This window comes from Polyergus mexicanus, unplaced genomic scaffold, assembly GCF_030449975.1.
Source record: "Polyergus mexicanus isolate NDT 795.1 unplaced genomic scaffold, iyPolMexi1.0 SCAF_53, whole genome shotgun sequence".
Taxonomy (NCBI): domain Eukaryota; kingdom Metazoa; phylum Arthropoda; class Insecta; order Hymenoptera; family Formicidae; genus Polyergus; species Polyergus mexicanus.
In genome coordinates, this window is record NW_027223373.1 from 48,924 (window position 1) to 61,053 (window position 12,130).

General features: G+C 34.5%; 1 long non-coding RNA gene across 1 annotated transcript; it reads left to right on the plus strand.

The window, feature by feature from the left end:
- Positions 1 to 2,160: 2,160 nt before the first annotated feature.
- On the plus strand, positions 2,161 to 3,439 carry LOC138943908 (uncharacterized). Its single transcript, XR_011448581.1, has 3 exons — positions 2,161 to 2,605; positions 2,915 to 3,064; positions 3,161 to 3,439. It is a non-coding gene; the product is annotated as an uncharacterized lncRNA (long non-coding RNA).
- The last annotated feature ends 8,691 nt before the right edge of the window (positions 3,440 to 12,130 follow it).

The following is a 12,130-nucleotide window of genomic DNA, read 5'->3' on the forward strand; positions in this document are numbered from 1 at the left end:
AGAATTGATTTTTCAGTTTGTGCGCATGGACACCGATAAATGTTAAGTTGCGAAAATTGCCTTCTATTCCGCGGCAGTGGTTGTCAAATTTTTCATGTAATTGTTCAAAAAAATTGACAAAATCTACGATACATTTTCCTGGCATACTGCCACTCTTTACACGGCATGCATCTATATTACTATCTATTATTAAAGTGTCATTTTCTTCAGTTTCACTGTCATTTTCTAATATATTTTCCAATTCAGTATCATTTAATGTGCATGTCATTTGTTCTTCATCAGTATCTATTTCAATACCCATTGCAGCTAATTCGTCATACATAATGACATCCTGTAAAGCTCGCTCATCTTGATCTATCTGCATTGTACTTTCATGTATATCTGCATTAGTATTATTCTGTATTATTTCATTAATATGTATTACATCATTGATATTTTCATTGATATTTTCATGATTTATTTCTTCTGTAATTCTTTCCTTATTTAAATTATTTATTATTTTCTGTCTCCTACAAATAAATATATATGTATATATGTATACAGGATATCTGACAAATAAGTGACCAAATGAAAGGTGGAGATAAATTGGGTCAAACTGAGTCGAAAAGTCCTGAACCATTTTTTTATAACGCTTAATAAAGGAGTTATTATTGAGTAAAGTCTGGCCAATCAGCGCTGATCTTTGGCCGGGCGCATGTCAATGAGCCGCGTGCCTGATAATATGCGGCAGCGCACACTTCATGACGCGCGGCTCACCGACATACGCCTGGCTAAAGATCGGCGCTGATTGGCCAGACTTTACTCAATAATAACTCCTTTATTAAGCATTATAAAAAAAAATGATTCAGGACTTTTCGACTCAGTTTGACCCAATTTATCTCCACCTTTCATTTGGTCACTTATTTGTCAGATATCCTGTATACATATATTTGTTATAACTTTGTACTACAGTCAAAAAAATTAAAGGGTCACTTTCGTACATAACTTGTTAACAACATAATTTTGTAACGAATAAAAAGAGATTGAAATTAAGTAGGAGATTTTAAAATTAGAAACTTTTAGTTTCGTAACGTTTTTTTATTTATCTCAATCCGATTATTAACAACAAAGTTACACTTAAAAATAACTTTTTTTATCGAAGTAAGAAAGCGCCAATTGAATTTTTTGCGTACAAGGGAGAACCAGAATTTAACCTATGTGAATTTGACACCTCACTTTCAATAAAATGACGTGCAGTGATTGTTATATAAATTAAAGTAAGTGTAATTTGATTAAAGAAGGAAGGAATAATGTGAGGCATTTCTGCAAGTGACTGCATAGAATATAAAGGATTGCTATTTAATATAGCAAGTGGATCAAAATAATGGTTATGTGTAAATATAAACAAATATTAATCATGTTATAATACATTAATTAATATTCTTAATCAGTGAAAAATTATTTAGAAAATAACTTTATCCAATTAGGATAAAAAAGAAATTAATTGTTTAAGACACTTGCTACATAATTTAAGAAATACATAAAGTGTGGGATCGTTTCAATTTGTTCGCGAAAAGCATTGTCATCCCCGATTTATTTTAACTAGCGCGTCTATCCCGCATGTAGACTTTATTTCTTGTAATTCATTATTATGTACGATAATTTTTCTTTCTGTTAGCAAAGGCAAAGTGGAATCTTTACTCTATTAACTTAATGAATCGTTTGTAGACAGCAAGTTTGTAAGATACAATATTACCTTATATTAATCCGTGATTTTCGGCTGCTTAGCCGCTTACACGATGTTTGATACTTCTTTGTATTGCGACTCCTTCCATACATTCGTCCATAATTGTCACATCTTATATGCATTTTGTTTTCACCGGTTTTACGCGCTTCCATAATTATTAGCAATTTTTCGCACAACAAATTACGAAGAAGCACATATAACACCGTGAACCGTAAATACTAATTTGCTTGATCACTTAATTTCGATCACTCGATGTCGAGCACTCGATTTTCTACGTCTACGTAACGCACAGATGCCACAAAAACCGCAGAACAAAAGAACGCGAAGAAAGGCGGCGCGATAAGTATCGGTGTGTGTATGTGTGTATTTATATAAATCTATTTCAATGGTATATGCTTATCATTTTTGGCAGCACTGGGCTGCATTCGGAAACATCACCCATATTCACACGAACATCGTTCTATCTTTGTTCAAGTTTTATCAAATAACGAAGATAGAATAGCGCTCGTGTGCACACGGGCGATGTTTCAGAACGCAGCCCTGTGTAGCGCGATCAGTCGATGTTTTACTGTCGCATAAGATGTAAGTATGTTACTATTTGTATACTATTTGTATAAAACAAGTAAACTAAAGTGCACTGTGCAGTGTCGCAATATTTATTAGTGTATGTATGTATTATGCATCAAATAGGTCTAGCAAAGACAGAAGCGCTACGAAGCGAAATATGGATGAGAAGAAAAAAAGGGAGATTGAGAAAAGTAAACTTAAAAAGAAGGAAGTGGATAGGAGAAGGAATGAGATAGAGAGAAAGAAAGAAGAAGAGAGAAGAAGAGAGAGAAAGAAGAAGGAAGAAAAAGAAAAAAATCTGGAAAAAGAAAGGTTAGTGCACTATTATTTTATTTTTAGATTATTATAAATTATAATCCTGTATAAAAGAAATGCGAAATCGCTATAGGCTCAATATGGCGTCAATGCGTGCTACCATCTACCGATTTTGCTTCTCTTTTTGATATAAGGCTACCGTTGCTGAGTCTCACGATGGGTTCAAAATGGTAGCCTTCACAAAGGCTGATTTCGCTTCTCTTTTATATACAGGACTCTTATAAATTACACATATAGTTGTTTTTTTGTTACTGGTTTACTTTAAATAACACATATATTAATATTTAATAAACATGAATGAATTAGAAAATTGGAACAACGGAATGAAAAAAAAGAGGAAGAAGAAGTAATGATTGTGGAATCAAGCGAATCGTCTACGGACACAAAAAATGAAAAAAAAATATATAAGGAACGAAAAAAAAGAGAAGGAAGAAAATTAAAAGAGAGGAACAAAAAGTATGTTACATTTTTTAATAGAATAGATTATAAAGTTTCAAAATCATTTTGTTAATTTATTAATTTATTGCTTTAACTGTTGTGTTATCTATGTAGCTACTACTCATCAAGAGGACGAAGAGAAGTAGAATGGAGAGGAGGGTGGAGAGGAGGATGGAGAGGAGGATGGAGAGGAGAAAAATGGAGAGGAGGAGGATGGAGAGGACGAGGACACCGATCCGGTGCCAATGCCGGATGGAACCTGAATCACGCAAGGGCAGGAGGGTCTACAGGCCCTGTATTTATTTTTAATTATAATAATTTATAAGTAAAAATTTATAAATTACGAAGTGTTTATTCTTCTGTTTTTATATACATTTGTTCATAGACGTGCGTTTCTTAGTTTTAATTATATACAATATATTATATGTATTATTATATGTTTAATCAGTTTTAATCGTACAACATACGATCGTACAATCATACGATCATACGTTGTACGATTAAAACTGATTACACATATAATAATACATATAATACATTTCATAATAATAAATGTATAGAATAGCTAAATTGACATGTTACATGTTACCGACAAATTATCAACATGTTACCCACATGTCAGAATTTTTATGCAGCGCCTCACGCTGCAAATCGATGAACTATGAGGCGTGGAAAGTGGCGTTTTGGCAGCCCAAATTATTCTTGCGTGCCATTTCGTAATTATTCACTTTATGCTAATGCTGTGATGTGCAACGTATTTGTGAAACTTATAAAATTGTCCGAAAACTAAGCTTAGCAAGTTAAGTATTATGTAAAAAGAACATTTTCCACTTCTTTCGGCAGCTGTCAAACTACATGTTTTCCCATATGACTAGGCTTACTTTGACACGCTTTTTACGGTTATTTATTAATTGTCAAAGGAAAAGCTTAATTTTCGGACAATTTTACGAGTATATTAAAGCGATCTGTAGTCTTGTTTCTTTAAAATATCTTTTTATTTAAAAATGGCACGCAAGAATTCTCAGCGTGTCATTTCTCGCTTCTGATGTCATCATTTCAATATGGCCGCGGCGACTACTCAGGAGCCTTAAAAGAATAAAGCTTGGAAAGGTCCACTTTGAAAAATATTGTGCTGCTACATACAGAATATTCCTCTCGAAATCTTTATATACCTGGAAAAGAATCGTGTTGATTATGATTATAGAAAATATATTTGAAACTAAATGATTTTTTTGTATCTAACATTTGTTTTATTAATAATGTTTAGAAAGATATTCAAAAGTATTGATAAAAATAACATGATTTTAAAATATTATGTCATAAGTATCATTTATATATTGTTACATTACTAGCTTAACGAAATGTATATATTTCTATATTATTTTGAAAAGATCTATAAAATCAGATAAAAAAGAGAAATTAGAAAACAATAGATAATATCAAGTATTTCAAATATAATAAAAATAAAATAATGAAAATTTATTATTTTTTATTTTATCATTAACATAATATTCATAATCATCTGTTCAAACTCAATTTTCTGATCATAAAAAAATGTTAGTTGATAGTATATAATTTATAATAATTTTCTATTATAGTCAATATAAGAAAGTACCATATATTGTAGTATCAAATAATATCACAATAGAGTATCATATCAATAATAAAAATATAATATTGCAAAAAGAAAAAAATTATAACTTACCTTAATAATCACTTTGCTTTAACTTTGCTTTCTGAGCAAAAATAATCAAAGATCCTAAAATAGAAAAAATAATATTGCTTATTTTAATAATCATGTTAACTCAACTTCCTGAAGATTCTATTAAAAACTTTTATAGAACGTTATTCTGTACACGGCTACCGATAACTGTAGGTTCTGTAAATGTCGCATATTTATATATTTATATATTATATTATATTTTCACATATCAAAAAATATGCGCAACGATACTTATAGAACGTAAAGATATCGGTAACCATATAAAATAGCGCCCTTAATTTACATAAGAAGTAATATATGTATATTAAGCATACTTTAAAATGAATCTTTTTCTTGAAATTTTTCTTCTTTTTTTCTTCTTTTTTAGAAAGTATATAATATTCACACGATTTCACATATAATCAATGAAACGATTGTAACGGCAGGGCCGTTACTACGGCAAAAAATATATATGTATATACGATAACATGTCCGCCTCGCTTACTCTACCCTACTCTACCTATCCCGCTCGCACAACCACCGCGCACGCTCTCTCGCTCGCGCGCATGCCACACACACCGTCCCGCTCACACTAGGCGCGCTATCTCGCTGGGCATGCGCTCTCGCTCTCGACTCGTCTTATCTCGCTCACGGTCCCCACGCGGAATCGACCCCACTCCCGGGCCGACGGTATGGTAGGAGGCCCCGGCCGGCCGAGGCATCGGGACCAGATCCTGTCCCGACATCCAGCTCCCGACACCAACCTGACCAGTACCTACTACCTCCTCGGGCTAAGGTTTCACTTAGCCCTGTCGGGTTTCGCCGACTCCTGTCACCCAGTGTAGCCAGAAACAAGTCCCGCGGCTCACGGCTCAGCAATGGAGGGGATAACGCACACAAGCGCGAACCGCGTACATGTGCGCTCTGCGCTTCGGTTAGTTTCGGAGAGTAGAGAAGAACAGACATATGTTTCCGTTTTCTTCTCACTTTCTACCGAGCTGGCAACGATGGTTGCGTTCCGATATTCACTGTCAGTACTGAAAATCTATAGTCCACGTCACGTGCACTATAGATTTTCAGTACTGGCAGTGAATATTGGAACGCAGCCGAAAGCAATGTTGATTGCTTGGCTTATTACATACGATAGCGTTAAATGTTTTTCTGACTCGTGAACTTATATATATATATATATATATATATATATATAAAATATTTTTTTGTTATGCTATATTAGTATAGCATTGGCTATAGTTTATAAGTTTTATTGTGATATAGTAACAGTAATATATTTACATATAAGGACATATGCAATTTTTTAATTACTTTATATTACTTTAATAATTACTTTATTAATTATTTACACAAATATGTGTTTGTGTAAGATTATAAACATTACAATAATATAAGAACAAAGAGTGAATGGACTTCCATACCACGCATGAGGTTCCACTAATGGCGCGTTAGATTTTTTTATTACGTGGATCTTCGCCTGGAGCTCTATTGTACCACATTTTATTCATGTCTTATATAGAAATAATATATTTTACATATCTACTTTATATTATATCTTATGTAATATCTTTTACGGACAAGATACATGGATGATAAAATTTAAAAAATAAATCTTTCATCAATTAAAATAAATTTTTCCTTTAGACTACCGGTATTATTTTTAATGATATTTATCTGAAATATTGTCCAATATGTTCAACAATAATATTGTTTTTCTCGAGCAGATTTCTGCTTGTGTTTACAAATAGATGCACAGCCCTTATTTCTGAATGAAATTACCATAAGCGAAAAAACAAAGTCTGGAACATATTTATTATCTATGATGCAAAATCTAGATATAAAAGCCTATTTCTTATTTTTACAGCATATTTTAAATTTTTTAAATTCATTTAATGCATTTTTCCAAGATGTGTAAACTAGAATACATTTATTGCAGCCAAAGTCAGTAGAACTTTTAACCACAGTTTGCAAACATTTTTTAAAGTCAGAGCATTTGAATAATTTATGTAATAATATTAAATTTGATGAAAAGGAGAATCAAAAACTGTTAGAAGAAGTTTCTTTAAGATCTGAATGTGAAGACTACCTCGATGAATTAATGAAGGAAGGGCATGCAAATACAGTTGCAAATGTTCGAAAGAATTGTTTGCAATTTTATGTAACTGCCGCCGAGAAAATTTATAAAAGATTACCAATTAATGATAATTTTTTATCAAAATTAAAAGTTTTCGAACATAACCTAGTATTATTAGATATTGATGGAGAAACATCATTCAATGATGTTTCTTTTATCGCTGAAACTCTTGGCGGGTTTGACGAAAACGGTTTGAAGAAAGAATGGCTTATTTTACATCTAGATTTTACAATAACAGAAAAGCAAAAGCTATTAAAATTAAGCTTTGATGATATGTGGAAACAAATTTTACAAAGTCAATATTCCACTAATATTGTTAAATATCCCAATCTCAAACGTCTTTTGAATGCTGTTAGATCACTCCCAAATTCGAATGCCGATCCAGAAAGGATGTTTTCTGTTTTAACAGATTTAAAAACAAGAAAACAAAATAAACTTTTGTCTTCCTTTATAAATGCTATTTGTGTTTTGAAATCAGCATTGAAAACAAGAAAAGAAACCATTCTAAACATGGAGATTGATAAGAAGCATTTATCTCTTGTCGTCGGACAAATTATGTAACACTCCTCCTAAAAAACAAAAAAGCAGTCTTACATTATTTGCTGCAGATGTTTGTGATATTGCTGGTCCCTAAACATCTACCAATATGCAATAATAATGTTCAGAAGATAATGACTTGTATTTTATGGGCATTATTATTCATATAATATAATAAACATAGTTGCTTTACTTATTTTCTTATAAAAATATCATGTCTGTAATAGATATTATGTCTTCAAAAGACACCATATTTGTGAAAGGCGCGTCTAAAAATTTTCATGTCTGTAATAGACATTATGTTTGCAAAAGACATAATAAAGTAAATATGTAAAAAAATATTATGTCTATAAGAGACATCAATAAAATGTGGTACAATAGGGCTCCAGGCGAAGATCCACATAATAAAAAAATCTAACGCGCCTTTAGTGGAACCTCATGGGTGGTGTGGAAGTCCATTCACTCTTTGTTCTTATATTATTGTAATATTTATAATCTTACACAAATATATATTTATGTAAATAATTAATAAAGTAATTATTAAATTAAAGAAATAAGAAATCGCATATGTCCTTACACGTAAATATATCACTTTTACCATATCATAATAAATAATAAAACTTAATATAGCATAACGAAAAAATGTTTTATATAACTATGTATATATATACATATATATACATAAAAATTCACGAGTCGGAAAAGCATTTAACGCTGTCGTATGTAATAAGCCAAGCGATCAACATTGCCTTCGTTGCCAGCTCGGTAGAAAGTGAGAAGAAGACGGAAAACATATGTCTGTTCTTCTCTACTCTCCGAAACTAACCGAAGCGCAGAGCGCACATGTACGCGGTTCGCGCTTGTGTGCGTTATCCCCTCCATTGCTGAGCCGTGAGCCGCGGGACCTGTTTCTGGCTACACTGCTGTCACCGCTCCTCGAGCTAAGGTTTCTCTTAGCCCTGTCGGGTTTCGCCGACTCCTGTCACCGCTTCTCGGGCTAAGGTTTCTCTTAGCCCTGTCGGGTTTCGCCGGCTCCTAGCACCTAGCCGGGCTGAGGTTTCGCTCAGCCCTATCGGGTTTCGCCGGTTTCCTTTGCCAAGGCCGGACCCGACGTGACACTCGGACCTGTCGGCAATACCAAGCTACCTAGCCTAACCGTAGTAATAAGCCACCTGTAGATATCGCGTCGTAGCCTTAAGACCGTTAGCCGTAAGTCCGCTAGTTCTAACCGCGTCATAGTAGAAGCCTGTTAATAATAAGTCCGCTAGAAATAAGCCTGCTAGTCCTAAGAGCCTGCTAGTTATAACCGCGCCGTAATCTTAAGCTCGTCTGTAAATAAAGCCGCGCCATCGCGATTAAGCTGCGTTTCTCGCCGCGTACTGCCTTGCGTTTCTCGCCGCGTACCGCTTTGCACGCCCGCGCCTGACACCAGCTTTCTGCACGCTGACCAACATCGCCTGGCCCTGCACACTACTTTGTACATATCTTTATCTAAATAAACTATCTTTTCTACTGATATTGTGTTTTCGTAAGCTTGAGTCTCCCCTCCTCTCGAACCCGGACACCGACGAGCCGATCCGAGCGTCGAGCGAGGTGACCGCGTTACACGATTATTTAACGATTGACGTTTATAAACGTTTAACGATTATTTGATCGACATATTAGGTTATAATGTAAATTACTGGCCCTGCGCAGAGATCCTAACAAACATATAATCAATAATTCCGATGGTAAATATATCGATTATCCCGATGGTAAATCGTAAATTTATGAAATCATCCTTGTAAATCTTCAATTACAAACTGCATTATCGACTTTAAAAGTATAATGACATTACATGTGGATTACAGTCGATAAATTAGTGCCACCGAATAAAATAATTTCGGTGGCGCTGCAAAGAAATTATTAAACAAAGGACGTAATCATTTTCTTGATGATGTAATATATTTCGTGTCATCGTGCCATAGAAGCACATCGATCGAAGTTCTCACTTCATAGATAAATTATCACAAGATTTATATCACAAGTGCTATGTCAAAAGTAAATAGAGAAAAAAATAATAAGCCAGAAGATGTAACTATATATTCATTCATATATAACATTATTAATATTATTTTAGTAACAATAAGAAAGGAAGAAAGGAAGAGTGTGCGTATGTCTGTGTGCGTGCATGCGTGCGTGCATGTATGTGTGTGTGTGTGTGTGTGTGTGTGTTATGTACGTACGAAAATAAAAATTGAATTATAATTCTGTTACGTCCTGCCGACTCCACGATTCCTTCCTTCCGCGAAATTGCGGCAAGATCGTCGATTGACAATAAAAATAAATCTTTCGGTAAATATTGTAGAACATATTGCATCACATAACGTTTTAAACTTTAAATGTTCACCTTCGACCAATCGACGAATTATAAAAAGGGAGCCCGCGAGACTCCGCTCTCTCAGTTTTTATCAGAGTCACCCGGTTAACAAATCAGTCCAGCCCGTCTTGTTCAACAGCATCTCTCTCGACCACGAATGACGATCTACGAGTTACGCTGCCCGCCTGTCCTCTACTTAAAAAGAGTAAGTCGCTACCAAGCAATTTTCCCTTACGCGAATTCCAACCAGGAATCATCACTTATAATTTTCCATAGTGAAAAAGATCACTTTGCGTATTTCAATCAAGCGACTTCGTTCGCGAACCAAGTACGTGCATCGAGTTTATCACAGGACTCGGAGAGCGTTGGCGCAAGCTGACTCAAAAACGATTAGGATAGCTAACCAATATATCGCTAAAATCAACAGCAATTTAATCAAAGTAAATGGAATTGTTAGAATAATTAATATAATTAACAACCACGATTACGATTACACACACACCTATAGACATTCTAGCGACCTCGTTACTCCAAATTCTCCTCCCTATTTTTCTCCCTCCTACTCCCCTGAATATTCTTCCTTGCCTTCTCCAAATCGACCGCCCTCCCCGCGATCATTCTCTTCACTTTCAACAGTGATTCTCGATAATTCTCTCCCTCCCTCTCCTCAGTCTCCTGAATTGGATTACATACACAAAGCAATCCAAGAATTTATCGATGAGCTTCCTGACTTGGAAGCAGCATCGTCCTATCAAGATTAACACAATTTAAAGATCTCCATATCTCCTTCGTTCAATAACCCATTAACTGACCTACTTTTACACTATGTTTTTATTTTTTTTTGAAAGATAATAGAAAATATTTAGAAATAAATAGAATGTTATAAATAGAATATTTAGAAATTAATAGAACCATTGTAACACCCGCGGAGCGATAAGCTCAACCACACAAAACACTCACATTCACACGATAAATGTTATCACTTTCTACAAATATATATATCATGTATTCGAACCTTTTATTTTTCTAATGAATAAAATTATATTTTATTTAACTAATTAAACAATTCTTAATCCCTCTCTCGTTTCCAGTACGAAGATCGCACTAGGTCCCATCCCGCGTGAAAGGGATTAAATTCCCTGACCGAAAAGGGACCACTGAGCGAACGTCTGAATAAACAGCGTAATAGCGACCCGAACGGTCGTTTACCTGGCTTTCAGACCTAAGAGTTCGTTCGACCCGATTCTTACGCCGCAAAGCGTCTGATTTCGGGATAATTAAAAGATAGTTGTTACGCCCTTCCGTCGACTCATCCTTTTTCTGGACGTAACATACTGTTTTTAAATTTTGGGGACTCGTCCGGGATCGTAATGTGCGATCTTTTAAACTGGAATGAGTAAAGGGACAAGAGGTACAGCTGATAAAGACGAAGTAGAACGAAATTTTCAACTTGCTCAGGAAACATACAATCGAACAAAATCTAACAAATCAGAAACACATCACACTTCCACTCCTAACAAAACCACTAAAAAAATTAATTTTTCGTTAGACGAAACTGTAATTGAAAAAGATTTCGAAAAAAAGTTTAGCGAGTCAGCGGCCGAATCTCATTTTGCCGATTCCTGCGATAAGACTACACCTGAATTTAATAAATCCGAAAAAAAGAAAGACCCGAGCGGTACCAGCGGCAACATGACTCAAAATAATCCTTTCGCTACTTTGAAATACGCGGTCAAAGCCGTCCCTTATTTTGACGGTCAAAACATTCCACTAAATTATTTTATTGAAGGATGTGAAGAAGCGAAATCCATGTTGCCTAATGAGGCTGAATCACAGTTTACTAAAATAATAAGAACTAGGATAATAGGTGAGGCTCGCCGCACTATATAAGATCAAGATTTTGATAGCGTTTCTCATTTAACTAAATATTTAAAACAAATTTATGGACCTGTAAAAAACGTTTATCAATTACAAGGAGAATTAGGTTGCATATATCAAAAGAGTAATGAAGATGTAATTAATTATGCAAATAGGGTAAAAATTCTTGGGAAACAAATTTTAGAAGCATATAGAAGTTCTGGAAACGTGTTATCTGACCAAAGTATTAAAGCATCATTAGAAAAAGACATGTGCAAGTGTTTTATTAGAGGGCTAATACCAGAAATCGAGCAACGAGTTTCAAGAAATTTACCAGATGTACAAGCAACCACAGCCGACGCTATAAGAATAGAGAGAGAGCTCCGAGCAATGACAGATTTACGACAGGGAATAGCAGGTAGACAAAAAACTAACAGCCTAAGGGAAACTTGTCAAATCTGTTATAAGGAAGGACATGTAGGT